Genomic DNA, 16,261 nt, shown 5'->3' with positions numbered 1-16,261 from the left:
TCTTATTGTCAGTAATATTTAAAATGTGCCTGTATTGACAATGCCAGTCCATTTTCACTTGTATAAACTCTTGGGGGCTTGAGAAGTACGACCTTAGCCAAGGTGTAAACTGGACTTGGAAATTCAGTAAGAAATATTGCAACATAATAGACCCTCAGCTTAATTCAGCTCTAGTTATCCCTGTAACAGATCCCCACGGCAATTCTTCCAATCTTCTCCATATGTGTCCAAGTGTGTTTAGTCAGTCAGTCATGTCTGACTCTTTGTGACCCCATGGACTGCAGCCTATCAGGCTCCTCTGTCCATGGGGATTCTCCAGGCAAGAATACTGGAGTGGGGTGCCATGCCCTTCTCCAGGGGATCTTCCCAAATCAGGGATCGAACCCAGGTCTCCTGCATTGAGGGCAGATTCTTTACCATCTGAGCCACCAGGAAAGCCCCCATATGTGTCCAACCCTTTATCAAATTTACCCCTGTCTAATTCTCAGTGGAGGACTTTTATTTCCTACTTTATTGAGAAGATTAAGCCACTGGGTAGAAACATCCTCATGACTTTTAAGTGACATCACTCCTTCATTCTGACTCTTAGAAAGTGTCCCCATTCCTGGTCTAGGCTACTTTTAACAGAAAGCCTTGATGTCCACCTCTGTGTGACTCTTCTAGGGATTCCTCACTTGGATGAGCCTTAAAATCACTTGCATTTCCTTGGCTACAAACCAGATATTCTTTTTTTTTCTTAAGATTTTTTTTTTTTTGTTTTGGATTTAGACCATTTGTGAAGTCTTTACTGAATTTGTTACAGCATCCTTTCTGTTTTATGTCTTGGTTTTTGGCTATGAGGCCTGTGAGATCTTAGCTCCTTGACCAGGGATCGAATTTGCACTCAGCCACCAGGGAAGTCCTCAAACCAGAGATTCTGATTTACTCATTCAGGGCTGGGATCTGGGAATCAATATTTCTAAACAGCACTCTCCTCAGGAGATTCCATATAATCATGCTGGCTTGGGGGAAATCACTGATTTATCTGTCTTTTGAACTCTCTGTAGAAGTGCTTACGATTTTTAGGGACTCTTGTTAAAGTGATTTGTTTTACTTCTTCCAAAGGACTGCAAGCTCCTCAGGTCAGCTGGTCGTGTCTGGGGGATTTTTGTGTGCTCGGCAGTACTTTGCACAGTAGTCTGCACATTGTTGTTTAGTCTCTAAGTCATGTCCAACTCTTTGCAATGCCGCGGACTACAGCCCGCCGGGCTCCTTTGTCCGTGGGATTTCCCAGGCAAGAGTACTGGCACAGGTTGCCATCTCCTTCTCCAGGGGATCTTCTCGACCCAGGGATGGAACCCACACGTCCTGCACTGGCAGGCAGGTTCTTTACCACTGAGCCGCCAAGCATAGGATGAATCAATCACTATGTTGAAGAAAAGGTAAAATTTAGGGGGAAAACTATAGATATGTGGTTACCACGTGGCTGCAGGCAGTAATAATAGTAATAGCTTCTCACATTTATTGAGCACCCACCTCTTGACTTGCCCTGTTCACTTTACAGTGATTCACTTACATGTCTCAAAATCACTCTCTCTGAGGTTGTTACCGATTTTATGTTCATTTCTGGATATTAAGAAACCCAGAACAGGCAAGTGCAGTATTTTTTGTAAGGTCATGCAGCTTAAAGACTGCTGTTTTGGGGTTTGTTTTATTTTTGGAATGGGGATGGGAGAATATACAGCCTTAGAAAGAGAGCCTTATAGAGGTTCATTGAAGAACCATGACTTAGGGAATTCCCTGGTGGTCTAGTGGTTAGGACTTGGCACTTTCACGGCTGTGGCCCAGGTTCAATCCCTGGTCAGGGAACTGAGATCTGGCAAGCTATGCAGAAAAAACAAACAAACCCCAAAACACACCCCAAACCATGACAGAATTAACTGGCTCAGGGCCACTCCCTCTTCTCCTCCTTCCCCCTCATTTACTTGATTCCAAGAGTGAGAAAAAGAGAGATGGTTGACAGGCCAGCTCTTTGAAGCATGGAAACTAACTGTGACTATTACCCTATCAGTCACTAAACTTTCATCTTCCCCCTTGAAAATCATCTCAACCACACCTCTCCCTCCTTTCTGATCCATATCTTATTTTGTAAAGGATTATTTCCTTTACAGCTTGTAACTTTGATGAGCTGTCTTCTAATTTGGTCAAACCTCTGAAAGCCCTGTATCATAGAGGAAACTAGTACATTTTGAACAATACCAAAATGCAAATTTAAAATAAAACTGAAAGGGTATTAAAAATCTCACCAATCTCTCTCTCTCTGTCTCTCTCTCACACACAAACACACACACACACACACAATTAAGGAAAAGTACAAGGTTGGCATCCCCGCCTCTGCCCACTTTAGGTAATCCCCCTAACAGAGTGAAGAAAGCTGTCAGCAAAGGGAATATTTTGAGTTAAGGCCAAGTATGACTGGAGCTGGAGTACACTTTGTCCAGTAGTTGCTCTGGTTTACTTAATAGTCATTACTTGGCAAGAACTCGTTGACAACTACAATGAAATATGAAGATACAATAAATTTATCACAGTGACTTATGTTTTCCTCTGGGCTTTTTCTTTAACATGGCAGAAAAGTAAACAAAACAACAAAAACCTCAAAGAAGTAATTCAGGACTCTGCCTCACCTAGTGTCCTTCCCTCTGTCAGGTTCTACATTATGTCAGACCTTGCAAGCAGTAGAATGGGTCATTTGGCACACACTGAAGTTATTTTAGGGGATTAAAAAATAATGGAAATGGAAAAACCATAGGGCATTTTGAAGGAAGTATGCTTGCTATTTTATGTACATGCCTTAAAAAAAAAAAATCTTGGTTTAGATGCTTATAATCATTTAACGTCTTTAGGCAGTTTTCTCCTAGGCAGAAGTGGCTCCAGAATCCTGTTCAGAGACAAGTTCCAACTAATTACAACTGGTCTCCTCAGTGCTCCCCAAAGAGTAATCTGGATGATGGAGAGAGGTTTTTGCTCCAAAGTTCTATTCTGCCTTTCAGCTTGTAGAGTCTTACAGACTCTAAAACATTCTATTGATGCTGCTTTTCACAGCAGTAATTTACACTTAAAAAAATCCCAAACAAACGAACTGTTAACCATGCTTATAATTAGGATGGAGGCCCATGACACTCTTTATGTACATCAGTTACCAAGTTCTTAGGTGATGACTCACTCTAGATACAGACCCTCACAGCATCTCTATACAGTGTCTCAACTCAGACTTCAGAAGAAACTCAATTATTGTTTTGGTGAAATTGTGATTCATTTATAGATCATCTTTTCTTGATGGTAAATAAATGATGCTCTTGGTTATAATGCTTTTTATTCTTACTGATTTCTCTAAACAGTTGTGAAACAATTTTTAAGTTGTTAGACATCATACACCCAAGAAAACCTACCAATCCAACAACCCACATAACCAAATAGTCTTTTCTATAGAGTAGGAGACATTTCCTTTGCAGCCTGAAAAGCAATACTTACCTCACGGTAACACTGTGAACATTAATAAAGTTTCTCAATTTTTAAAATATTTTTAGGACAAATGATTTCAAACAGCAGATAACCTTTAGTAATTTTATACTTGATAATATAACAAATTAAATTTGATTTTTAGTATGCAATTTCTCTGAATGACTTAAAACATTGTACATATAACACTCTACTTGACAAACAGATATGAATAGCAATTTTTTGGTATATAAGGCGAATAGTCTTTATAAAAAGAGTAAGACTAAGTCAAAGGGTAATTATCCACTTTTTTTCCAAAGTACTTTATATGGGATAAAGTTCATTTAACAAGTAATCACTAAGCAGTTACCACATGCCAAGCGCTAAGCCAGTGCTGGGAACAACAATAAGCAATGAGAGACGCTCCCTGCCCTCACCAAGCATACAGCCTCACCGCCAGGGGAGACTGGCATTAACTGAATAGTCACAAAACCTAACATTGCCGCTGAGAGAAGAGCTACACATGGGAGTCATTTGTGGGGTCTATAATGACTTGCTTAGAGATTCCGGGGGTCAGAAGAAGATATATATTTTAGAATAGTCTTCCAACTCTGTTACAAATTAATTGCTTTCATAGTTAGAGCAGAATGGAAGAAAAAGTTATTTACAGACAGAGGCATTTTTTTGGCTCCCTACTGAATTACATATGCTTTTAAACAATTGCTTTCTACTTTACTTCTGTGGAATAACAGGACTTTGGATACACCTATCAAGAAGTGTTATGAGTATTATGATCAGAGCTAATGGATGTCATGTCATAGCTGCTTTTTTTCCTTTTTTAAGGATTATGTACCTTTTGCGAGATATAGCTTGAGAAGGACAGACTCGTCTCTTACATAATCCACACACATATATACACACACACAAACAAGGTAAGAGTGAAAAAATAATCTCTTCTATGCCCTTGTGAAAAATTTGGGACTTTTTGCCAACATCTGCATCAATCAAAGAGCATTACTTTCTTAGGCAATTTTCAAGTGAGAAACAGAATTGATCAAATCAAATAATAACAATGAATATAACCACTAGACCAAAAGTCCATTTTAATCACTAGACTAAGCAAATGAAATAGCCTCACTACGTAACAGAAAAGGTCTGAAGAGAAAATTTTAGTTGAAAATGATCTATTGTAATATACTGCATTGATTGGTTTAAATAATGTTTGCCACAAACACAAAGTAAATTTGTCATGACTACCATGGGGGGAGCAAAATTTGCTACTCCAAAATGTCTCCTTAGTGTGCAGATTATTTCCAGCTGAAAACAACCAAGGTCCAAAAGACTCAGGAAAAAACTTTGACCTTTCCCATAACTGCATACAAAAATTTAGATTAGAGGGTCTGTTTCTGGGATATACCTATTACCAGAGACATCTGCAAAGAATACAGGCTGGCCTCAAGAGATCAGAGTCCACTGGGTCCCATTGTCTTTGCAAGGCTCAGCCCACATTCATTTACCAAACACTTGCTTTTCTATTTTCACGTGAATTGCCTTCCTCCCCTTTGAAGTCCCAAACAATTACCCCCAACATCCTCTTTTTGTAGTAAAGGTGAAGGTTTCAGCCATTTTTGCAATTCACTCAGGTTTTTCTGGGTTTCTCCCAGGTATACATGTCATTAAGCTTTTCGGTGATTTTCTTCTGTTAATCCAACACATGTCAATTTAATTCTTAGACCAGCCAGAAGAACCTAGAAGTGCTGAGGAAAATTTCTTCCTCTCCTGACACCACCAAAATGCATTGAGTCTTTTTCATTCATTTTTTTTTTTTTTCTTTACATCTTGGTAGTCCTACTGTGAGTAAATCCAGCAGTGAAAACATACCTTGATACAACAGTTCCTGAGATGATTGCAACTCAAATGAAAAAAACTGAGGTTCAAGAATCTGTAGAAAACAAAATGTTTATTAGGGAATTCCTGGTGGTGCAGCGGTAAAGAACGCGCCTGTGATGCAGGAGCCTCGGTGTGACCCCTGGGTCAGGAAGATCCCCTGGAGAAGGAATAGGCTTCCCAGTCCACTATTCTTGCCTGAGAAATCCCATGGACAGAGGAGGCTGGAGGACTACAGTCCATGGGGTGGCAAGAGTTGGGCATGACTCTTTTTTGGTTTAGTGAGTAAACCACCACTATCTCCAGAATGTACATTGGCCCATACATATTGGGACAGTTGGCTATTCTACCTGTGGCTACTACTTAATCAAGTCATCCGAGGAACCCAGCTAGGGCTCCATACATAAGGCATGGAACAAAGCATCCCTTTGCCAGGGCTTTATGTGACTCATTGTAGCAACACAGCTCTTGAAGAGCAGCCCTTGCATTGTATTCCCTTCTGTAGCTATTTCCTAAAATAAGCACTAGGCATTTTGTTACAAAATGTTGAGTGAATACTCAGCTAATCCCCCATCCACAAGAAAATAATTTTTATGATCTATGAACTTCAGGATATTGCTTGCCCTTTATTCTTTCTCAATTTAGACATTAGCTTTTAGAATATACAAAAGACATGGAGAACATTCTGGTCCTTTGGCACGACATCACCTTCTGCTCACTTACACCTGCTGTAGCAGAGACCACTCGAGGCACACCCACTATGTTGGCCCTTGCATGCTCAGTCTCTTCAGACGTATCCCACTCTTGGCGACCCTATGGACTGCAGCCCACCAGACTCCTCTGTCCATGGGATTTCCCAGGCAAGAATACTGGAGTGAGTTGCCATGCCCTCCTCCAGGGTATCTTCCCAACACAGGGACTGAACTCGCATCTCTTCTGCATCTCTTACACCTGCTGCATTGACAGGTGGGTTCTTTACCAGTAGGGCTACCTGGGAAGCCCATGTTAGCCCTTACTGAGCATTTATTCTCTCCACCCATCTAACCTACAGATGAGTTCTTTCTCCTCTTCTCTTTCTTGCTTAGTCAAACTCTGAAAATGATTGCCCTGTAGCTAAAGTTGTATCAGTACTATGCACCTGTCTCCAAGACACTTCCTCACATTCCTTTCCTCTGGGAGCATTCTTCATTCCAGAAAGAAGGTCACAGAAGATAACCTTGAGGGCCACCAGAACCTGTTCTGGAATCACCTGACACCAGCCCTAATGATCTCAATGCCCCCAGGAGAAGAAGAAGAATGCAAGAGTATATCGGCTCTCATCCTCCCTCATTTTCCACCCTAAAACTCTAAGACCTCTTCTAGCTTCACAGTTTTGAGAAGGAGGGCACAGTCTTGAGAGCGCTAGCCTGCTGTGTCCCCTCTTTGCCTGGCAAAGTATTAAAACTACTCCTTATTACTCCTCCAAAGCTCTCTCTCTGCATTTCTATTTGGCTCTGGTGAAGAGAGGTGGAGTTTTTCTCAGTATTTCTATCAGGATTTCTTTTCAGAGCTGATAGGACCAGACAATCAAGGTCCTGCTGTCACTGCAGGGGAGACTAACCTAACTGGGGATGGACCGTGCCAGAGCATCCACTAACAATCACTGTTTAACGTTTTTCTTTTCTTTGCTGAAAGAAGACTTAGCTCTGTTAGGAACAGCGCAAAGAAAAAAAAAAAAACCAAACATATACAGCTAAAGCAATTGCAATTTTCATCTTCACTATAATTGAAAATACAATTGTTTGTTTTTTTTAAACAATACATTTAATTGAATAGTTGAACGTGGCTCCATATTGAGCTTCTGAGTCAACACAAAAAGAGAAGCTCAGATTGGCTTAGCCTGTGTTTTATACTTTTTTTTAAAGACCAAGTGCAAATTTAAAGGGAAGTTCCTTTCCCAAGCTTCCCAAACTGTGGTTTTCACTCACGGATTAAGGGGTCACTCACCGCTCTTTGGTAACCTCACCCCCAAACGAGGTCCTCATCCTCACTGACATGAACAAAGTGTCATATATTGTTATAAACATGCATTTGCCTCTGCTGTGTAATCTGCTTTGTTGGAATGAGGAAATTAGAGTTCTGTGGCTGAGGAATGTATTCAATAACTAGGAGGCAACATTTTCCCTCTTATTGAATTGAATTCTGCTCTGTTTTTCTCTAAGCCTTCTAAAATCTGCCGTGGTTTACTAAAGCAGATGGACTTCAAATTGTTTACAACACCAACAATAAAATTCTTGATGTGAAATTTAGTTTTTGTAGGTTTCTTCCCCCAGAAAATTTACATTGCATCAAACAGTTGGCTGTGAAAAAATAATGATGATGACGACAGTGAAAAGTACTATAGCTTAGAACTACCCAGCACTTCTATGATGTTAGACTTTATGCTGCTTTACTTACATTATTTATTTTCATTCCCAGAAAACCCTATGAGAAAATATATTTGAAATTATATATCCAATTTACAGATGAAGGGATAGAGGCTCAAAGTTAGGGTGTTTGGTCCATGAGGGCAGGGCTTGTGGTCTTGTTTGTTGCCAGTGTCTTGAACAGCACTTGGCACTTACTGGGCATAAACACTCAGAATATATTCATAAAGGGGCTTCCCCGATGACTTAGTGGTAAATAATCTGCCTGCAATGCAAGAGACACAGGAGAAATAGGTTTGATCCCTGGGTCAGGAAGATCCCCTGGAGAATGAAATGGCAACTCATTCCAGTATTCTTGCCTGGATAACCCCATGGACAAAGCAGTCTGGCGGGCTACAGTCCTTGGGGTCACAGAGAGTCAGACACGTCTGAGTGACTGAACACACATATATTCATAAACTGGATGAATGAACAAATTCGTACCTGGGACATATATTAGGGAGATTCAGGAAGGACTGAGTGATAAAACTGACAATGATAAAATGCAGAACATCATGAAGAATAGCTTAAAATGATAAGAGTAGTAATAAAGGAGGACAGATAGAGGAGATTAACATGCTTCTTAATCAGTAGTTTTTTGGACTGACTGCTCATCAGCATCACTTGGGGATCCTTTTTTTTTTTTTTTAAGTTCACCTGGAGATTTTTTTTAATGGAATACTTTAATGCTGTAGGGAAAAAAAATACTGTAAAAAGAAATGTATACATCAGAAAGTAAAAGTTCAACATTTCTTTTGCTTTCTTTCCCAAACTTATTTCTGTTTTGACTTTATTAACAGTTCAATGTGTAACTTTTATAAACCTATACATGAATGTGTACACATCATAAGCACTTTTTATACTTAAGAAGATCATATGAAAAAGCTGTTATATGATTTGCTTTTTAAAACTGAAGAATACTGTATGCCTTGGACATCTGCCAAAGTCAGCGTTTCATTCAACTGTACAGACATGCCATGGTTTACTTAAAGTCTCCTATTGATGGACACCCAAATGGTTTTTTAAAGCATAAACAAAGCTGTAGTAAGAATCCTTGTATCTATATCTTTCCACATGTGTTCAAGTACATTACAAGGATAAATTTCTAAGAGTAAAATTACTAGGTCTTAGGGAAAAAAGGTTAACACCCATTGCTAACTCCTTCCAAAAAAGCTGTAGCAATTTACTTGAGAAACTTAAAAAAAACTATAGTCTCCCTGGGCCCATATCCATGTTCACTGAGACAAAACGTTGGTAAGTAGAGCCTGAGTATCTTTGTATATTTTAAAGTTTTCCAGGTGAAATTGGTCAGGTGTGAGAACCACTGATCTAGATCATTCTTTTTTTTTTGAGCAAAGCGTGGGTGAGACGGAAACTAAAATAAGCCTTAACATGCAGAAGAAGTTGGTTGAAATTATAAAATCACTAATTTACCAGTAATTTATATTTCCATTGCTTCCAAATACTTTAATTCAGCATTATGACTACTCCTTCTAGGTAAGTAGAACAGAAAGAAAAATGAACTGACGCTCTGAAAACTTAAGCTTCCACAAACAATAAGACTAAAGACTAAAACAATAAGAACCAAGACTAAAATTCAGGTCCTTAGAATAGAAAATTTCTCCCCTTGCTCCCTCCCATTAAACTATATAGCAAAGTGAATTATGACTGTATTGTTCTGTCCTGTTAGAAATCTAGGCATGCTAACCCTGGGAAATGAGATTTCTGATTTTAAGACAGTTCAGGCACCACCTGTAGACCTTGAGACAGCCAGTCATCTGATTGTAGCATAAATAATAAACATCTATGTCTACACATTTTGTCTCAAAAGATCCGAGACTGGGACTATATCCAGACTGACCCTGAATAACATCTCTAAAAGTCCTTATCTTAAAGAAAAGTGATGGGGACAATGGAAGTAGCCAAAGGAGACAGCTGCTCTACGTGGATTAGAGAACCGAGTCTCACCCAAAGGTAGACAGTGGAGAGGCTAGTTCTCAACAGTTTCCCAAGGTTTTGCTTGTTAGGGCTGCTGCCTGAGCTCTGAAGTAAATATTTCAATGAATAAAGCTTCAATCAAGAGTCATACAGAGTGAGGTAAGTCAGAAAGTGAAACGAATATCCTATATTAACACATGCATGTGGGAGCTAGAGAAATGGTACTGATGAACCCATATGCAGGGCAGGAACAAAGACACAGACAGCCAGAACAGACTTGTGGACACAGAGGGGGAAGGAGAGGGTGGGATGAATTGAGACAGCTGCATGGACATATATACCCTACAATGTGTAAAACAGACAGCCGTATAGCACAGAGTTCAGCTTGGTCCTCTGTGCTGTCCTTGACGGGTAGGGTAGGGTGGTGGGAGGGAGGCTCAAGAGGAGGGGATATTTGTATACCTATAGCTGATTCATTTTGTGGTAGAGCAGAAACTAACACAACGTTGTAAAGCAATTATACTCCAATTAAAAAAAAAGTAACTGAAAACCTACCTCTCAAGAAAATTTCTGCCTTCACAGAAGGTAGGATGACATCTTCATGAAGGTGAACTTTATAGAGTTCTTATGATTATTAAATGTAACAGTGAATATGATAATGGATTTTATTACCAGCAGTTATAACATCTCAGAATTAGGAGAGTAATCAGGTCAACTGAGATGCAGGCTTGCAGCTAGGCAGAAGAAGAGGGAACTAATATTTGTTACGCTCTTGGCATTTATTAGGCATTATGACTTCTGCTCTCTGAGAGTCCTGGCTAGGGCAAGGAGACCAGGGCAGACTATGGCAGAGAAATAAGTCGATATAGCCAAGGGAAAATCAGAGGGGTTCGTGTTGTGTCAAACAGGCCAGGGTTGGAGGCAATTACCAACATGTTTCCTATGGGGTGAATTTCCTGAAATACATGTTTCTAGGGGCGGCTCCCTTAGCAGGGTTGGGTGAGAGAAGTGGCATCATTTTAGGGAAGAGTGACTACTTTTCCTCCAAATTAGGAGTCCTTCAAAGCTTGTGCTTTGTATCAAGTCGAGGAAGGTTAAGTGACCAGACTGGAGACAGTGTGCCTAATTTATTACTCCTTAAAATTGGGATAATCTCAACTTTTTTTCCCCTTTAAGTTTAGGAATTTTAACAGGCAATCTGCAACTATAAGCAGAGTGAAATCTGCAGTTTGAGGAAACTGAAACTGCTCTGTGTGGCATGAGGGGAAAATAAGATGATTTCTACACAAAGATCACTTTTTGGACCATAATGTGAGAGTTGAAGAAACCATACCTTCTTTGTGGAAGTGACCCAAATTGCTGCTGTAGCTCCTAGAAAGAGATTAACAGAGCCGAAGCCTACTAGGATGTTAAATGAAACATACAGTGTTAGTTAATGTCTTGTATACAGAGGAAGCTTCATGGGCAATAAAGAAATGTCTGTCTTAAATAACAACTGCGAAGTGGCTGAAGTTTCTCCAAGCCCCTGAGGAGGCTGTGACCTGCTCTCTCCCTCCTCCTCTGGGGCCAGTCTCCAGCTCTTTGACTGCCTGGCTCAGAACCTAACCAGGGCTGTTCTCCTTTAGGAAAGAAATAGGTCCTAGAGCCTTAGACTTAAGGATATTAAGTGCTTTCAGTAGGAAGCAATTATTCCATCCTTACTAAAAATTTCTGCTCTTCTTCCCGGATGGTTCAGCAGCGAAGAATCCACCTGTAGTGCAGGAGACACAGGAGATGTGGTTTCCATCCCTGGCTCGGGAAGATCCCTTGGAGGAGGAACTGGCAACCCACTCCAGTATTCTTGCCAGGAGAATCCCATGGACAGAGGAGCCAGGCAAGTTACAGTCCATAGAGTTGCAAAGAGTTGGACATGACAGAGCACACACATACTCTGACCAAATATCAGGGTTACTTAGATCTGTGTCCCAGGTGCTTTTCTGTTCTTTTCTCCTTCTATCCTTTCTTTTAAAATCACCTCATTTCTCATAGTGTTAAATACCATCTATATGATATAAATCCAAATTTGTTGTCACTCATTCGGATGGCTTCTCTAAGCACCAACTGCCCATTGGGTTCTCTACATTGTGTCCTCAGCCTGAATATATTTGACTTTCTTCTACAAAGGGACACATCCTCAAGTCATCCCCTTCACCATAAATGGAGTCTCTTTTATCCAGTCACTTAATCTAGAATCCCAAAATCATCCTTCAGTTTTTCTTCCTTCATGTCCATATTCTATCATTAGTCTATTATGCATAAATACACTGCTGCTGCCGCTGCTGCTAAGTCGCTTCAGTCGTGTCCGACTCTATGCGACCCCATAGATGGGAGCCCACCAGGCTCCCCCGTCCCTGGGATTCTCCAGGCAAGAACACTGGAGTGGGTTGCCATTTCCTTCTTCAATGCATGAAAGTGAAAAGTGAAAGTGAAGTCGCTCAGTCGTATCCGACTCTGCGACCCCATGGACTGCAGCCTACCAGGCTCCTCCGTCCATGGGAGCATCTAGTAAATCTGCCCATATATATGCATATAAAATACATCCACTTCTTGCATCTCCATAGCTACTGCTCTGGGTCAAGCCATTATCAGTTCCAGCTTGGATTATCACAGTAGCTTGTCATCTGGTTTAAAAGTTTCCATTATCTCCCTCTCACTTCACTCTGCTCACGAAATCCTGAGAACTCTTTACAAATCTACACCATATTAGGTCATTTCTGGAGAATCTCCATGGACAGTGGAGCCTGGCAGGCCACAGTCCATGGGGTCTCGAAGAGTTGGGACACGACTGAGTGATTAAGCATAGGTCATTTCTAGGCTTATAACCCTTATGTAGCTTGCTAGGTGGTCCAGTGGCAAAGGCTCCACCTGCCAATGCAGGAGATGCAAGAGACTCGGGTTCGATCCCTGGGTCAAGAAGATCCCCTGGAGAAGGGAATGGCTACCCACTCCAGTATTCTTGCCTGGAGAATTCCATGAACAGAGGAACCTGGCAAGCTAAAGTCCACGGGGTCACAGAGTAAGACATGACTGAGCATACATGTGCATGCATGTGTGCACATGCGCACGTGCACACACACACACACACACACACACACACACACACACAACCCTTATGTAGCTTCACACTGCACTGGATATGAAATACAAAATCCTTGATATGACCAGCCAGCTTGGGTGATCTGACTCCCTTCCCATCACTGTAGCCTGCGTCACTCTCCAACTGTCTAACAGTCTAGTTGTGCCTGCTCAGTCATGTCTAACTCTTTGAGACTCTGTGGACTGTGGCCTGCTGGGCTCCTCTGTCCATGGGATTTTTCAGGCAAGATTACTGGAGCAGGTTGCCATATTCCACTCCAGGTGATCTTCCCGACCTGGGGATCGGACCCGAGTCTCTTGCATCTCCTGCATTGGCAGGTAGGTTCTTTATCACTGTGCCACCTGGGGAGCCCAGCACTCTAATTATACTGACATAAAGGCTTGAATTCTATATTCTGTTTCCAAAGGCTCGGTTTCTTATGTTTAGAATAAGTTCTCTTCACTCTTTGCTTGGCTAGTATATATTAAATTTTTAGCTTTCAGCTCAAGGCTCTTCTGTTAGAGATTCCACCTGAAACTATTGATAAATATCAACAAAGCAAGTCATATGGCCATACCAACAGGACTGGGATACATAATCTTTCATCAGAGATATAAACAGAATATTGATAAAATTAATCCAGTTTATAACAATTAAACTTCAAGAAGACTATAAAGAAGAATGAATCTGTCAAGGTTCTTTGCTTTTTGTTGCAATTACATGGACTAAGTGTAGAAACATTAGTGGTTTTATATTGATAAGAAACTTGATTGTGTATGCACATATGATTTCAATGAATGAAAATGAAGACCAAAATAAGTATTACTGGAAAATTCAGTTTTCTTGAGAGATAAAAATCTTTCAAAACAAGGGCCAGTGGAGGAAACATTAATAAAAGTGCCTTTACAGGGTGAAAACTTCTATTATCTAAACTAAACAACCTGAAACATTTGATTAATGTTTAACATGCTAATGGAAATTCAAACATTTTAAATGTGACCTTCTGGTGATAATACCATTTGTGTTTTTTTCTAATTCAAATGTAGTGGTGGAGATTTAAGATGCAGAAGGTGGATCTTGGCAATCCACTCTATCCCTTATATCTAAGTATAGAATATACAGGTAGGGAGAGCATATATATCAAGGTTATTGAAAGTTACTTGACAAAATCTTTGGTATCTTATAACAATTCTTTGTGGAAATTTGCAGACAGAGATAACTTGTCATGCAGCCTTTATTTTACTTGGAAAGATAATTACAGTCATAATAGCATCACTATAGAGGAAAAAGAAATAACATTTTTCAAGCTTTTACTGTGACCCCATGTACAAAATTCTCCAAATAATGTTAAGAAATTACACTATTATCTCCATTTTACAGCTAAGGATCATTAGGTGCTGAGAAATTATATATGTGCCTAAAGCCACACAAGATGGTAAGTGGCAGGGCAAGAATACAACCCCAAATTTGTCTGACTCCAAAGAGCAATCCATTACCTCAATGATGACAGTGATCTGGTGGCCCTTCTAAGTTCCTTAAATCAAAGTTCATCCACAGTCTCAGCTTTTGAGCTCATTAATAATTTTCTTTTAAAGCAAATCTGAGCAATAATAGGGCTTCCGAGGTGGCAGTAAAGAATGTGGTAAAGAATCCATCTGCAAATGCAGGTGATGTAAGAGACTTGGGTTTGATCCCTGGGATGGGAAGATCTTCTAGAGGAAAGCATGGAAACCTACTCCAGTATTGATGCCTGGAGAATCCCATGGACAGAGGAGCCTGGCAGGCTGTGATCCATGGAGTCTCAAAGAGTCAGATACTACTGAATCAACTTAGCATGCATGCAAGGGCAATAAAAAGGACCCAACCTATAGGTTTACCATAAACACAATCTAAAAATTAGAGCTATTCTCTTTGGGCTTCTATTTCTCTTAGATTTAATATAAATCTAAACTACTAAAGAAAAAATTCAATATCCTTTGCATTGGCAGAGAGTGTCAAGTGAAAGGGGAGAGAGAAAGTCATGCTTATTTTAGAAGCCCCATTAGACTACCTCAAATTTTGAATGCCTACCAAGATAATTTTCAGGAGCCTAGTAGAGGTGAATCAAACTGCAATTTGAGCAGGACTAACTCCTGCAAAATAGTATACAGAGGCAGTATGGTGAATGGGAATTAAGGCATTGACTCAGGAACCAGAATTCAAATGTCTGACTCCACAATCATTGTCTGTGTGGCTTTGGACAAACAGCTTCTCTGCTCTGATTTCCTCACTTGCAAGATGAAGACAATAATAAACACATTCCCTGGAATTGTTACAAGGAGTATAACAGTCAATATTTATAACATATATAGGGTGCTCAGGGCAGTGTGTTAGCACAAGAGTATATGCTGGTTTTGGTCTTGAAGAATAAACAACATTTCTCTTAGGTCATGCTCACCGATTTATTATTTATTGAGTAACTACTATATGCTAGGGGCTTCCCCGGTGGCCTGGTGGTAAAGAATCTGCCTGCAATGCAGGAGACACAGGGTATGAGGGTTCGATACCTGGGTCAGGAAGATCTTTTGGAGGAGGGCATGGCAACCCACTCCAGTATTCTTGCCCGGAGAATCTCATGGACAGAGGAACCTGGCAGGCTGCAGTCATGGGGTCACAAAGAGTCAGACACAACCTACACAACAGAGCATGCACTATATGCTAATCATTGTTATACAATGTTACACAATAACTTTGGCCAAAACAGGAAAGCTCAGGAACCTCTAAGAAAGGTCATTTTTGAAAGTACTATATAAGTGTGTTTAACAAACAGCATTTTCCCCTAGACAACTAATGCCTTTTATTTTTTTTTAAACAGAAATATGATTTCAGCACTCAGATTATTCTAAACTGAGAGATGGTTTTACTTCTCTTTCTTTTCCCATTCTCGGTGGAGTTGGTTCTCTCGAGGTGCAGGGCACTGAATACAAACAATATGTCAACGGATATCATTGTCAACAACAGCAAAAAAGATAGAAAAGGAAACGCTTACTGTTCCTCAATACTTAGCTGAGAACAAGTAACACATTTTAGGTTTTCACGATGGAGGACTAGTGGGTTGCCCCATCCTGACTTTGTTTTTACCAAATGAATTAATATAGAAGAAAGCAGTATTCTATTGACCAGGCCTAGTGCCAACATTGCTATGAAGAAAATGGGCTTATATTCTCTAAAAGGACCTATCATTTAAAGCTTTTTATATTTTAAATCATAATTTGATCTGGGAACATTTTCTTTGTTTTTACAAAAAACCCGGCCTATGTATATTAATGCAAATTAAAGTACATTTCCCAAGGGAAGCAATATTAGATTTTCTGTATCTAGGACTCCATATTTAGGAAATAGAAGGACTTAAATAAGT

General features: G+C 40.2%; 1 protein-coding gene and 1 non-coding gene across 3 annotated transcripts in view; one reads left to right on the top strand and one right to left on the bottom strand.

Moving 5' to 3' along the window:
- GRID2 (glutamate ionotropic receptor delta type subunit 2) overlaps positions 1 to 16,261 on the bottom strand; it is a 1,570,085-nt gene that overhangs the window by 62,201 nt on the left and 1,491,623 nt on the right. The gene's annotated exons all lie outside the window — the stretch shown is intronic.
- Positions 1,777 to 1,848, top strand: TRNAE-UUC. The gene has a single exon. It is a non-coding gene; the product is annotated as a tRNA-Glu (tRNA).

The sequence above is a fragment of the Cervus canadensis genome, chromosome 19 (genome assembly GCF_019320065.1).
Source record: "Cervus canadensis isolate Bull #8, Minnesota chromosome 19, ASM1932006v1, whole genome shotgun sequence".
NCBI lineage: Eukaryota > Metazoa > Chordata > Mammalia > Artiodactyla > Cervidae > Cervus > Cervus canadensis.
The sequence above is the reverse complement of the archived record's forward strand: the minus strand, read 5'-3'. Positions and strand labels throughout refer to the sequence as shown.